Source organism: Nilaparvata lugens, chromosome 5 (assembly GCF_014356525.2).
Source record: "Nilaparvata lugens isolate BPH chromosome 5, ASM1435652v1, whole genome shotgun sequence".
Lineage (NCBI taxonomy): Eukaryota > Metazoa > Arthropoda > Insecta > Hemiptera > Delphacidae > Nilaparvata > Nilaparvata lugens.
Genome location: NC_052508.1, coordinates 63629489 through 63643470, shown reverse-complemented (window position 1 = coordinate 63643470; position 13982 = coordinate 63629489). Strand labels below are relative to the sequence as shown.

General features: G+C 33.4%; 1 protein-coding gene across 2 annotated transcripts in view; it reads left to right on the top strand.

The window, feature by feature from the left end:
- LOC111063487 (A-agglutinin anchorage subunit) overlaps nucleotides 1-13982 on the top strand; it is a 132349-nt gene that overhangs the window by 41218 nt on the left and 77149 nt on the right. Inside the window, exons 1-2 of one of the 2 annotated variants that reach the window (XM_039429015.1) lie at nucleotides 10334-10421; nucleotides 12946-12985. The gene's annotated coding sequence lies outside the window, so the exon portion shown is untranslated. Of the gene's footprint in view, nucleotides 1-10333; nucleotides 10422-12945; nucleotides 12986-13982 lie in introns of those variants that run through there. The other variant, XM_039429014.1, reaches the window with a different exon arrangement.

Genomic DNA, 13982 nt, shown 5'->3' with positions numbered 1-13982 from the left:
CCTTACTGATTCAGATAAAAACTTATACAAGATCAACGAACTCCGTTTGCACATGCAAAAATAGTACAGTATTTTGAAAGACACTCATTTTTCTGTGTTAAGGTACTTTATAATACTCTTCTAAAGGTTTCTAAACATGCTCACTTTAAAAATACATATACAAACAAATAGAGACAACAAGCAAACAATGGAGGCATACAAGCAAATACATGTAGAAGGGTCATAACCTCTTATTTTTGCACTTGTAAAAATAAAGTTCTGCAACTTTTTTTAGAATAGGCAAACAAAGTCTGTTCTTCTCACCTTGCATGCATTCTGTCAGACCAGTCTAGACCTCTAGACAGTCTGGATTTAAATAAAGACATCGACTCATCAATAATACGGCAATCGTGTTCGAGCTCTGAAACATTGATTGGGCTGACACGGAAAGGTGACTGCCTTATAGGTATTGGTGGAAAATAGTAGAGGAAGAGTATGAAAAAAAGATAGGCAGAGAGGAGAAGGAGAAAAAGGAATAGAAGGTTTAGATTAGAGTTATTCCTCTAAGGAGGAAGAGAGTGAAAAGGAGGGAGAGAAAGATAAGATTAGATTAGAGTTCTTCCCTTAAGAAGCAAGAGGAAGAGAGGGAAGAGGAGGAAGAGCAAGAGGAGGAGAAGGAGTAGGAGGAAGGTGAAGAAGAAAATCAAATCAAAAAGAAGCAAAAGAGACGAAATATTCAGCGATGATAGAGTATAGTGGAAAGAAGGATTGAGAAGATAAAGAAAGTGGTGAAGTGAACTGTGGAAGGAGATAATAGAGAGGAGAAATGAGAATTGGGAGAATATGAGAAAGTGATAGGACGAAGAGAAAGGAGCTGTAGAGGAAGACTGCTTTATAGGAGAAGGTTCTGGTGGAAGACATATGGAAATTATTTATATAATACTGTATTGAAACAATGGAGATAAGAAAGAATTGGAGGAGAAAGAAGTAGAATTAAAGGAGTGAGAATTGTGAATTTAATAGAATCAAGACGAGGATTAGAATTAAGACGATTAATTAAGGATTAGACGAGGATTATAGAATTTGTGAGGATGACCAGAAACGCAAGAGAAGTTAAATGAAGGGAAATGAGGTGATGAAACATGAGATCGTCGAACATACATGTAGGGAGAGACGAGAGCGATGGATGGGAATGGGAAAATAAGTAGGAAACGAGAGTCAGAATTTCAATAATGTAAGGAAGAAGTAAAGAGAAGAATAATATTGAACAAGACAGAAATTTGCACTAGCTTAAATGACAGCAATTTCAAAGCAGGAGAAAAGGAAACAAATTTACGTTGGTGGAGAAGGGAAATGAATAATAATAATAATAAATATGATAAGAGAGAGCAAGGAGTACGAAATATTGGGAAATGCGATAAAGAGGAAGTGGAAGAAGGCGAAGGAAAATAAGAAAGGAGAAAACAGAAAAGAAGAATCTGGTGCAGCGCACTCACACAACTTTCCTTGCAGTTATGAAAATTGATCACCTGACGCTAGTGTTCCCGCGCATACTAGTTTACTATTCAAAGATCTGAGCCAGCTGGTGACTGGACAATAACGCTGGATACACACGAGATCTGCTATCTCTTCATAGTGAATGATTTAATAGAATCAACAATTGCCAACAGTTTGCAATTGAATAATCACATTTTCTCAAATTTCTAGCTTATTTTCAATTTTAGGAGAAAATGTTACTGGGCATTAATTGTAGAGATTTTCATGCTTAATCTTTTCCACTCGAATTTTTCATTTAAATTAAATGAGAGACCTGATGATTGGAAATCTAAAATCAAACTTTGCATAGATGGGGCGGAGCTCCTGAAAGTTTTACATATATGGGACTCGTGGCAGTTGATATAGCTTATCAATGACTATTCTCAGGTATGAATTTGATCAAAATCGTTGGAGCCATTTTCGAGAAAATTGCGAAAAACCATGTTTTTGACAACATTTTCGCCATTTTAGCCACCATCTTGAATTTCATTTGATTGAAATTGTTCGTGTCGGATCTTTATAGTGTAAGGACCTTAAGTTCCAAATTTCAAGCCATTCCGTTGATTGGGAGATGAGATATCGTGTACACAGACGCACATACACTCATACACACACACACACACACACACACACACACACACACACACACACACACACACACACACACACACACACACACACACACACACACACACACACACACACACACACACACACACACACACACACCACACACCACACACACACACACACACACACACACACACACACACACACACACACACACACACACACACACCACACACACACACACACACACACACACACACACAGAGAGAGAGAGACCATTACTCAAAAACCACTTTTTTAGACTCAGGGGACCTTGAAACTTATAGAAATTTAGAAATTCGGGTAACTTAATTCGTTTCGGAAAGCAATACTTTCCTTACCTATAGTAATAGGGCAAGGAAAGTAAAAATGATTGGAAAATCGCAGCAAAATACAGAAGTGGATTTTAAAAATATAAATAAAGACAAGAAGCAACTATGAACGCGCCCAAGAACAAACAGATAGATATAGACAGGTAGATATAGAAACCACAAGGCTATATAGATGGGCTAGAGATAAGTGGCATGTCGTATAAGCTTGAGAAAAGGGACGAGCGTGAATATTGCATAAAAATTGAACAAAGTTAACTGACCTCCAACAACTGAATAACAAGTCACTTTTCAGCTACGCCCACTATTCATGTAGAGTGGTAAAATGAGGAGGGGGGGCTTCACACCAACAACTACTAAGAATATTCCCCCAAATAGAGGGAGAAAGGCACCCTTCAAACTTATTCGAACACCTGTTAGGCCTCTCTTCCGTGTCAGCTGATGGGAAGAAGAAGAAGAAGAAGAAGAAGAAGAAGAAGAAGAAGAAGAAGAAGAAGAAGAAGAAGAAGAAAGAAGAAGAAGAAGAAGATGAAGATGAAGAAGAAGAAGAAGAAGAAGAAGAAGAAGAGAAGAAGAAGAAGAAGAAGAAGAAGGTGAAGAAGAAGAAGGAGAAGAAGAAGAAGAAAGAAAAAGAAGAAGAAGAAGAGGAAGAAGAAGAAGATGAAGATGAAGAAGAAGAAGAAAGAAGAAGAGAAGAGAAGAAGAAGAAGAAGAAGAAGAAGATGAAGATGACGATGAAGAAGAAGATGAAGAAGAAGAAGGTGAAGAAGAAGAAGGAGAAGAAAGAAAAAGAAGAAGAAGATGAAGAAGATGAAGATGAAGATGAAGAAGAAGGTGAAGAAGAAGAAGGAGAAGAAGAAGAAAGAAAAAGAAGAAGAAGAAGAAGGAAAAAGAAGAAGAAGAAGAAAGAAAAAGAATAAGAAATAGAAGAAAGAAAAAGAAGAAGAAGAGATGATGATGATGATGATGATGATGATGATGATGATGATGATGATGATCATTATTATATAGAATGAGAAAAAGATCGTGTCTGTCTGGCTCTGTGGCTCTTGCATCAATTAAAAATACATGAAACAGAGTTTTTGGCCTGGTTTTGTCTAGACTTTGAGTAGTGCAACTTGATAGAGTGAGATTTATTTCAAACTGTTAGAATTGATTGACTTGGAAGCATTGATGTGCAGAAGAACTATTCTTCTTCTTCTTCTTCTTCTTCTTCTTCTTCTTCTTCTTCTTCTTCTTCTTCTTCTTCTTCTTCTTCTTCTTCTTCTTCTTCTTCTTCTTCTTCTTCTTCTTCTTCTTCTTCTTCTTCTTCTTCTTCTTCTTCTTCTTCTTCTTCTTCTTCTTCTTCTTCTTCTTCTTCTTCTTCTTCTTCTTCTTCTTCTTCTTCTTCTTCTTCTTCTTCTACTAGGAATGCTGACAGATCGATGTGAAGCTGTAATACTTCGTGTAGAATTTTCTAATAGTGGTTTATAAATAGTTCAGTAACGGAAGATAGTCTCCTCACTATAAATTGTTAAAAAGTGTCGTTTCGTGAATTAATTCCAAACTAAGTGAATTTCTCGAACCATGATTCTGTAGCATAAGTCGAAAACTTCAATTCACTAAATTCAACCAGAGATGACAGAAAAAATCATCATTTAATAATAATTATTATTATCAAATAATCATTATTATATAGAATTCTTTACTCTAAAGAATAACTTTAGATGTTCAACTTATTAACCTCGCAGAGTGCCACCATAGAGAAACAATAGCATAAGTAGATAGATATCCCATGGTATCTTAGTGGGATTATAGAGAAACAATAGCGTAAGTAGATATCCCATGGTATAGGGCGTTTATGTCGCAACCTTTGATGTTATCCCAAGCCGATAGTCCACGTAGTTCTTTCCCGTGAAGCTTTTTGATGCTGGTAGTCTCTCATATTGTGCGTTCATACACTCTTACCCGGTCAAAACAGTAAAAATTGCCAATAATCGACAGTAATCGGCTTGGGATAACAGTAAAACTTGCGACATAAACGCCCTATACCATAGGATATCTACTTACGCTATTGTTTCTCTATGGTTTCTCTATAATCCCACTAAGACCTCGAAATTCCGGTATTTTTTTCAGTCAACTGCGATTTGCAATTGATCTATCCATCGGACAGGTAAAAATTATTCCTGTATTTTCATTGTATAATATCAAAAAATTGATCAAACATAAAGGGAAATAGCTCTAATTCTACTCTCCAATTCCAATAAGTAAATACATAACAACTTGAATTGGATTTTTTCAGTTTTGAAGCATTTTTAATACAACTGAATCAGATGGGAGGAGTGGCTAGATTTGAGCTAGGTTTACACCAAAGTTATTAACAGAATGTTTAATAACATAATCCTTATAGATTCTATTAGATTGAACGAAACTTGACAAGCACATAAATGTTCATCATGTGTATGATAAGTTATGTTCAATCTAATATAGAATTAAGTTATTAACTGTTTGTTCATAACTTTGGTGTAAACGCAGCTTTAGTGATTGATATTCAGCTCATCAATCAATATCCATTTCCCAAGTTTTCAAGTTGCACATAACTCCAAGTCAATCCCTCTAGCTGCAATGTCTATGAGCATGAATCATTCTGCACACAGAGTTGACATTGGCATTGATAGTGTTATGCCAACATCTGGTCCCCATATCAACACAAGACTTGGTTCGAATGCATTTGTTGAGCCTTTATGGCATACACGTGCCAATTTATGGACCTAACTAGTTTTTTATGTTCTAATTACTTTTTTTAATTTTAAACTTTGTACATTGTTGCAGTTTTCTCATATAACATCGGTTATTGTTTAGCGGTATTCCGCTCTGCTAGTTTAATTAAGGTTGTGATAATTTTCAAACCATGAATGCTAGCTATTTCAGGAATAATTTATTATGAAGAAGTTCGCTGAAATATGAAAATTTCCATAAATTGTTGCACTGAATTTTGTCTTGAACTAAAACGTTTTGTGGTTGTTCCAAGAAATGAATATTATGATATCCATGGATATGAATTTCATGGGATATGAAGATTTTCATAAATTATTTTAGTGTTTGAGTAACTCAAAAGTTAATGAATTATGTTCGCAGCTTAGTACTTATGATGATTTTCAACAAATAATGCTATTATAATTATGAGTTTGTTATAAGTTTTATATAATATGATAACATGTAATGGAGTTTTTTTGTCTACAAATGGAATTTTATGGCGATTTTTAGCGAACGACTCTATTTAATCATCAACGATTTTAGAACACCAAAATACTCATGAATTGTTCAACTTCAATTCTGGTTATGTTTTCATCCAAATATTACTGTATCACAGTACATAAGTTCTGATCTTCATGATAGTTCAAGAGCGTTCAAGGTAGTTCAAGATAGTTCATAAATTCAAAATCATCAAAATAGAATAAGATTATACATTGATTACTCTACTGTATCTTGTTTGCAAAAATGAAGTTTTGTGGTAGTCTACTATTAAACCGAAAGATTGTGCATTATCATTTTTGTTCATGGTGACACATCATAAATATTGCAGCAATAAAGAATTCAACTCAAGAATTAAATCTATTCCCATGATATAATAATGCATAATATGGAGTCAATAGCTCATGGAATCACTTATCATGAAAATTGAACGTGCCAAATGCATGATTATTGTCGCACAAATTCAGTTTAAATTGCAGGGATATGCAATCTCGGCTGAAAATACAACGCATTGTCTCCAATTCCTCGAATTTACGTTTCATTACCATATACGTTACTACAATTACGATTACTATTAAAAATGGCGCTCCTCGGTTCCAGTGACACAATTCAATACTCAAATTCCAGTTATCTACTATTTCTATAAACAAGAATGAAAAATCAGCAATATGCTGGAAAATTCATGACGAGATTTTCCGAGATTCTCGTCTTGGCTAGTAATTGTTGATGCATAGTATTGTCTACAATGATCATTGTTTTATTTCTTTTGAAAAACTTCATGAATAGCTGAGGATCTCAAAGTAAAAAACATATTCCTTTTTCTGTGGTTGGATAAATTAAATTGAAAATAAATTGAATAAACTGTTTATTGACATAGTACTGTAGTAAGTTTATCACACTATTTACGAGAATTACTCAATGTTTAGAGGAATATTTTTGAGAAATATTTTGAAAACCAGTATTAATTCTAATAACTTGATCCATGATTATAATTAAACTCACAACTTCATCACAATTTATAGTCTAAACTCCACATAATCTATTACTAGGTATTGACAACAATTGGTTTCAATAATGTTTCAAAAATTACCTAGAACATGAATAATTTATTAAAATCATCATCAATAAGATGAAATTGACTGAATCACTTGAAATTCTAATCTTTTTCTCAAGTCATAGCTATATTTTAAGTTTCATCTTCCAAATTTGGATTGAAACTGTGAAAGATTAACTTGTTCAACTTTTTGTCGAAGCCAAATACAAATGTATATTGCTTTCAGAACAATACAACTGCAAAAAACTAGAAAAATTCTATTTATTTGTGGGTTTTACGTAGTGCTGAAAACCAGTTAGTCTTGATTAAAGTTTTTCTAAGCTCAGGATTTATTTATTTAATGGATAACCATCAATCACTGACGTTTAAAGCTTTCGATTTGCAAAGTTTTTTGAAACGATCATTCCAATGCAAATACGCGAATTTCAGTTACGTAATTTGTTGTTCGTAGCCAACTGCAATTTTGTTGATCGCGGAGACCGGAAAAAAATTTCACGAAAAAAAGGAACCGGTTGCTGTATTGGGATTCACTCCAAGCCTGCAGCATTGGTTCTGTGGAAAGCGTTGGTATTATCTGTAACTATTTCTGACTGAATCTCAGTATAGGTTGTAAGTGATTCCTTCAAGTTTTTAGGACGCGTTTTCCAGAACAATAGTGCCGAGTTAATTGGACATTGAATGTCAAATAACAAGATGTGCACGCGTGTGAATCGGCCTTGAAAAGTCGCAAAAACAGCTAGTGTGCACCTGCCTTAAAAAGGAAACCCCCTGAGGAGGTCTTCCGTAAATTGGAAATTCTTATCGTTGTATAATAAGTATGGGAAAATGTGGTGAAACTTATGCGTTCTGTATGATATTCAATTTTGGAAAAACTCCAGAAATTCGAAAATATCTCTTCCAAGATGAATTTGACTATAATGATGATGAATAAATTAAAGAGACACAAATTGGTTTATAGATAAATTTATCACGAAAATAATAATGATCGATCAATGAATGAAAATATTATCTTAGTTTCCAAAACTCATGCTTTAAAGATGATGTTAGGTCGAGTTTGTTTGCTAGGTAATGGCATAGATAAAGGATAAGCATAAACTATAAGGATAAGGATAAGCTATATTTCTTGTCTCTGGTAAATGGTCTCTTTTATATGATTTTGCATCGGGAATACGTAAAAGATGCAAAATAAAATTTCTGATAATAATATTTATTTATTCAACAGAGTAAATTTCAAACTATACAATAGAACTTCGTCAGAAGAAGTATCAACTTTTACCTAACAAATAATAGTATTTTACATGTTACAACAAACTGCAAAATGGTAGGCAAAATATCGCATTTCCGAAAATCATACGGTGACGTATAGCCAAACTAAATAACACATACTTTTTCTGACATGTAAACTTCCTGTTTCTGCTTTACAATATTATTATTAAAGCATTTGAAAAACACATTTCAATAATACTAGCATTTTGCCATTTAAAAGCAAAAACCCAACCCCCTAACCTACCCTTCCACATTTCAAACCCTTGAAGTTTCTTCATGTTTTAGATCGTGATTATACTTTACTGTTTGGCTATACGTCACCGTATGATTTTCGGGAATATGATATTTTGCCTATCTACAGCATAGGCTAGTTACACTGTAAGCTTCACTGTGAGAACTACTTTGCTTAACTTCACTTTAAGCATCAGACCTAACCTTTGCACCGAAAATACATTTAAAATGTAGAAATCAAAATATATTTGAGAAATAAAATAGTGATTTACAGTACTCTGACAGTAATTCCGTAGCTTCCGTTATAATACAGCTTGAAGTCAACTCCTCTCTGTAAAATAAATTTGGATTTTTTTTATTCATGAGAATCAAACTAACCCATTACATACGTAATGGAAAATGGCGACTTATTCAGAAGCTGATCCAAATTTTTTCAGTCACTTTAGATAGATCTGTAGCCCCGCCTCTAATCCTATTGGTCCATTTCTCTCAACTTCTTAGAGAGTTTATTTTTGGTTGAACTCGAAACCACACCTTCTCAAATCTCTTATCAATGACTGCTCTCTAATAGCTTAGCTATGTAGTGAGAATGTGATTCACGTGAAAACTGCCAGCAATGGTTGAATGGTAAGGATTCATTGCTATTCTGGGGAATACTGACATTATGGAGTGAATTCCGATGATTCCCTAACCGCTCGAGTGTTTTCTATTACGTTCAGATGAATTTGAGTCTCATTACAGTTTCCAAGCCTTATAATAATACTGTAATTGAAATTTTTTTGCAAAATTAAATACAATCTGTGTATCCTTGGTTAATTTTGATTCATATTTTTGTTATATTCTACTCCTTCTTCTTCTTTTTTCATAATTATCTTCATCTTCTTCTCCTTCTTCTTCTTCATCATCATCATCATCTTCTTGTTCTTGTTCTTCTTCTTCTTCTTCTTCTTCTTCTTCTTCTTCTTCTTCTTCTTCTTCTTCTTCTACTTCTTCTTCTTCAATTTCTTCTTTTCTTTTTCTCGTTTCCCTCTTGCACCTTCTTCGTTCTCTTCATTTATTCAACTTTGACCGTTCCCACTGTTTCTCCATCTCCTTCTTAATCTTGAGTGCTAGACACTGCACTATGAAAATTTCTGATTATGTTGATCAATTCAGTTAGTTGTTATTGCTATACTGAGTATACAGTCTACCTCTATCAATGAATTAAACGTCTGCGTTACTAAACAAATTCAACTGTTGATTATTAATGAATTGAATTGCATTGAACCCAATCCAATTTAATGATCTTGTCTTGAGTCAGGTTAGACAGTTTTACAGTACTTTAGTTTCAGTAGCAATTGAATAAGTCTCAAAATTTCACATTCAATCAGAATAATCAATAATTCACATTCTGAAATCGCAAAAGAGGAAGATGAAGATAGAAAAATGCTGAGAGCAACATTATGATCAGCTGATTATAGTTGAGTTTGCTCACTCTCTCACCCTCTATCTATCTTTCTCTCTGTAGCTCTCTCACTCTCTCTCTCTCTATTCTCCCTATCCATTATCTTTCTCTCCTCTCTCCAGTTTGAAGTGTCGATTTAGCTGAAGATCACAAGAATTATGATCTACCATCCACTTGTAATTTCCTTTTCATTCTCATCTCAATGATCGCCGAATCACATTGAACTTCAAGAAAGAAAGAGAAAAAGGAAAAGGAAGATAGATAGGAAGAGAGTGAGAGAAAGTGATCGATTGTAACAAAAACTATCAGAAATATTGAAAACTCTTTAATTCTTAACAGAGAACTATCAGCTGATAAAATACAGTAGTAGTATTTTTCCGTTTCAACACTCTCATACACTCTCACTCTCTTTTTCTCTTCCTCTCTGACTCTCTCTCTCTCTCTCTCTCTCTCTCTCTCTCTCTCTCTCTCTCTGTTTGACTCATCATTTCTCTCTACCTCTTCCACACTACTATCTTCCTATATATTCCTCTCCGTTTCTCTTCCATCTATCCTATCAATCGTCTCTCTCTGCTCACTTTATCTCCACTACACTTGGCAAATACACTTTTAGAACAGTTTTTGTCGTTATCAGTTGGTTGTTAAAATTAAAACTCAGTGCAGTGCAGTGCAAGATGCAGCTATAGTGTGTGCATAATGCACTTGAATTCAACGATCACCAATTGCATTTTTATCAGCTGTGAGTAGCAACGACCTAAAAGATAACCTATCTATTGCTTTGAGATGTTTCCATTGTTGAAATGTTGTTTTAAATTCGTTTATTGTCAAATAAATATGCAGTTTGAATTCTCAATGCTGATTGCCTATGTTGCAATACACAAATACACTTTATTATCATAGATTTATTTATTCAATTTTATTCATTTCTTTATTCATTGAATAAACAATTACAATATCGGAATTGAAAAGAAGGTGCTATCCCAAAACTACTTCTATTCCTAAATTTGTTCCAATGGAAGGTTCAAATTAGGGTTAAGTCCATGAAGTCCATGTTGAAACGGAAAAATACTACTACTGTATTTTATCAGCTGATAGTTCTCTTTTAACTGTCTGAAGTATGACAGTCGTAAGGCCCATTGACGGCTTAAATTATATATTCAGGCGGTGGGACCTTCCCGCAAGGGACTCCCCACCAACAAAAGCCATACGAATTTACTTTTTAGGGTTAAGTCCATTTCATGAAACTATTCAACTAAAATCACTTCACTTAAATGGGCTATTCTATCCAAATAACGAAAACAATAATTAATTATTAATAAAAACAATATAGAAACTTGTAGAACCCGTTTATTAAAACATTTCAAAATGTGTTTTTATCAACTAGTCAACTATATAATATCAGTAGTGAACTGTCTACTAGACAATATAGATGGAGCTGTCAAAACTAGAAACTAAAACTAATAACGCTCTTAGGAAGTAAATAGTTGAAAATTAATTATGAGGCTCAGGTAAATGAAAATTGAGTGAAGTGGGTTTAAAAGCTCTCTTTCTGCTTTTTGACTTTGTGCACTCTACAGGATAAGTTGAATAATTTTATTAAAGTGGGATTACAACATTACTCACAGAAAATGCAGCTCAGAGACTGAAGAAAGCTATGAATCAACTATAAAGTTCACAAAATTAAAAGATTCATCGACATTGTTCACAACTTATTCAGCGAAGAGATTGAACTTATATGAATTCACAGTAAAATTTACAAACCTGAATGAATTTTATTGGACTAAATTTTAATCTTCCTCCTCGTTTTACTCAGAGCAGAAACTTTAGATCGTTACACACATTTTTGAACTCCATTAGTTCAAGTTGAGCTCCATTACTTCATTAGTTATTTTTAGTTATAAAAGTAACTTCATTGGTGCTGTTATAAAAGTTGTGCTACTTTCGAAAAGATTTGAAACGAAAACATTCTGTCAAATACCTGACAAACGTAACATTCATTTAGCGAGATTCACCTTAAATTATCAGTATTCTTTTTAAGTAGCATCAACGTCTCTCATCCAATCAATGCTGTCATATAGACGAGAATCTCACTATAGCACTATTATCTCATCGCTAAAATTGGCTTTACCAATATTTGTCCTTGACTTTGACTTCATAGAAGTGATCTCTATGCAGTTTTTACCTTCATTCATTTCGTTCTAAGTCGGTTATTGTCTTCAGATGTTTCACTCTCTACTGTCAGTATTTCTTATCAATAACATCGACGCTTCCAATATTCCTGTGCTGATAGTTTGAAGTGAATTTAAGTGAGTTAATGGCGACCTTCACATTGGTAATATTGCAACGCCGTTAAGTTCGTTTTCATAACTATCAACTTTATAACGGTTTCAAAAGAAGAAAGCAATTTGCAGTTCAAGATCAAGTTAGCTATCGGTTTCTTTCTGGCTAATGTGATTGATTGTCAAGGTTTTGGTATTAGGTAATTTTTATTTTAAGTTTTCCATTTTTCTCGTTGCAATCGGTATTATATCTTGATTTTCCAAATCAGTAATAATTATTGACTACAAACATTGTAACTTCTATTCATTGTCTTTTTGAACTTCATTTTATATTGATATGTAGTTATCAGGTTCAGTTGTTTTTTCAGTGATTTTCCAAATTGGTAATAATTGACTAAAAAACAGAGTAACTTCTATTCATTTACTATTTGAACTTCTTCTTCTATTGATAAGTAATTATCAGGTTCAGTTGTTGTTTTTTCAGTTCAAATCACGAATGATATTCTGCACTAGACTGTTAGTTCTTGGTTTTATTGTGTTTTGGCTGTATATTAAATTGAAAGTTTACTGTAGAATATATTGTAGGATAGGTTGAAAGAGGGACAGTTTTGGGAATAAAGTTGTTGTACCTTTCCCTATAAAGGTAGTTCCAAAGAAGAGCTAGAAGCTTTAATTATTCATATTAATTTATCTTAAAAGAAAATAGAGATCGGTGGATGGTACAGTATAATGATGAATTTTTCATACGGTTCTGATGACAGCATACGCTTTATAAACATCTCATGGAGACAAAGCCAGTCACTAAGAATATGGTATCAGTAGACAGTAGCTTATGAATGGATAATGCTACTTATGAAATAAGTAAAATAAGTAACTACTTATAAATAAGTAAACTACTTATTAAGTAACCTACTTATCACTGAATCAATAATAATGATTTAGCCCAACAACAATTTCCATTAACAATTCATTCTTTTGTTGCAGGTGAACTTCTTGGATGTCTACAGTTTCATGAATGACTGTGGTAAGTCTATTACTCATTATTTCATTCTTAATTAATTAATCATGGATACCTCCTATCATAGAAGAAATAGCTCAAGAATATGACTTTTGCTCATTTATCTATGGTGCCATCCTCTCCCATATTACTACTCTATTTGAATACTGTTGTATTTTGTTTATTTGTTTTGTATTGTACTGTTGTCTAGTGCAATAGGTCTATCGAGACCTAGCACGGCCTAATAAAAATCAATCAATCAATCAATCTCCTTGTATAAAATTCAGCAACACTATATTTGGGAAGACGTTTTATTCATTGGCAAAATCAAATATTGGCTTCGGTATCTTTGAAAACGTAAGCTGAAGTTTATACTCACAAACTAGAGAGTTTTGAATCTATCCATCTATAAATAAATATCCAATTTGTGAATAATAGGACGGATTTTGTGGAGAAATTGCAGGTTATACATTTGAGAACTGCTCCTACTTTTCTATTCTTACATCCATTGTACTCATTTTTTAAAGCTTTCATGAATGAATTCGGTTCATAGTACTACCACAGAATTAATAATAGCAAGAATTAATAATTAATTTTAATTAAAATTAATTAATTAAAATTAATTAAGAATTAATAATTATAGGAGTTTTCTCTGGTACTACTCTTCGGTCTAGGGATAGTACATATCTATGGTCAATGGTATTACTATTCGGGTATTCAGTCCAGGGATATTACTTATATATGGTTCATGGTAATGGTATTTGGACTATGAATGATACTTATCTATGGTCTATGGTATTACTATTCGGGTATTCAGTCCACGGATATTACTTATCTATGGTTCATGGTAATGGTATTTGGACTACGAATGATACTTATATATGGTCTATGGTATTACTATTCGGGTATTCAGTCCAGGAATATTACTTATATATGGTTCATGGTAATGGTATTTGGACTACGAATGATACTTATCTATGGTCTATGGTACTACTATACGGGTATTCAGTCCACGGATATTACT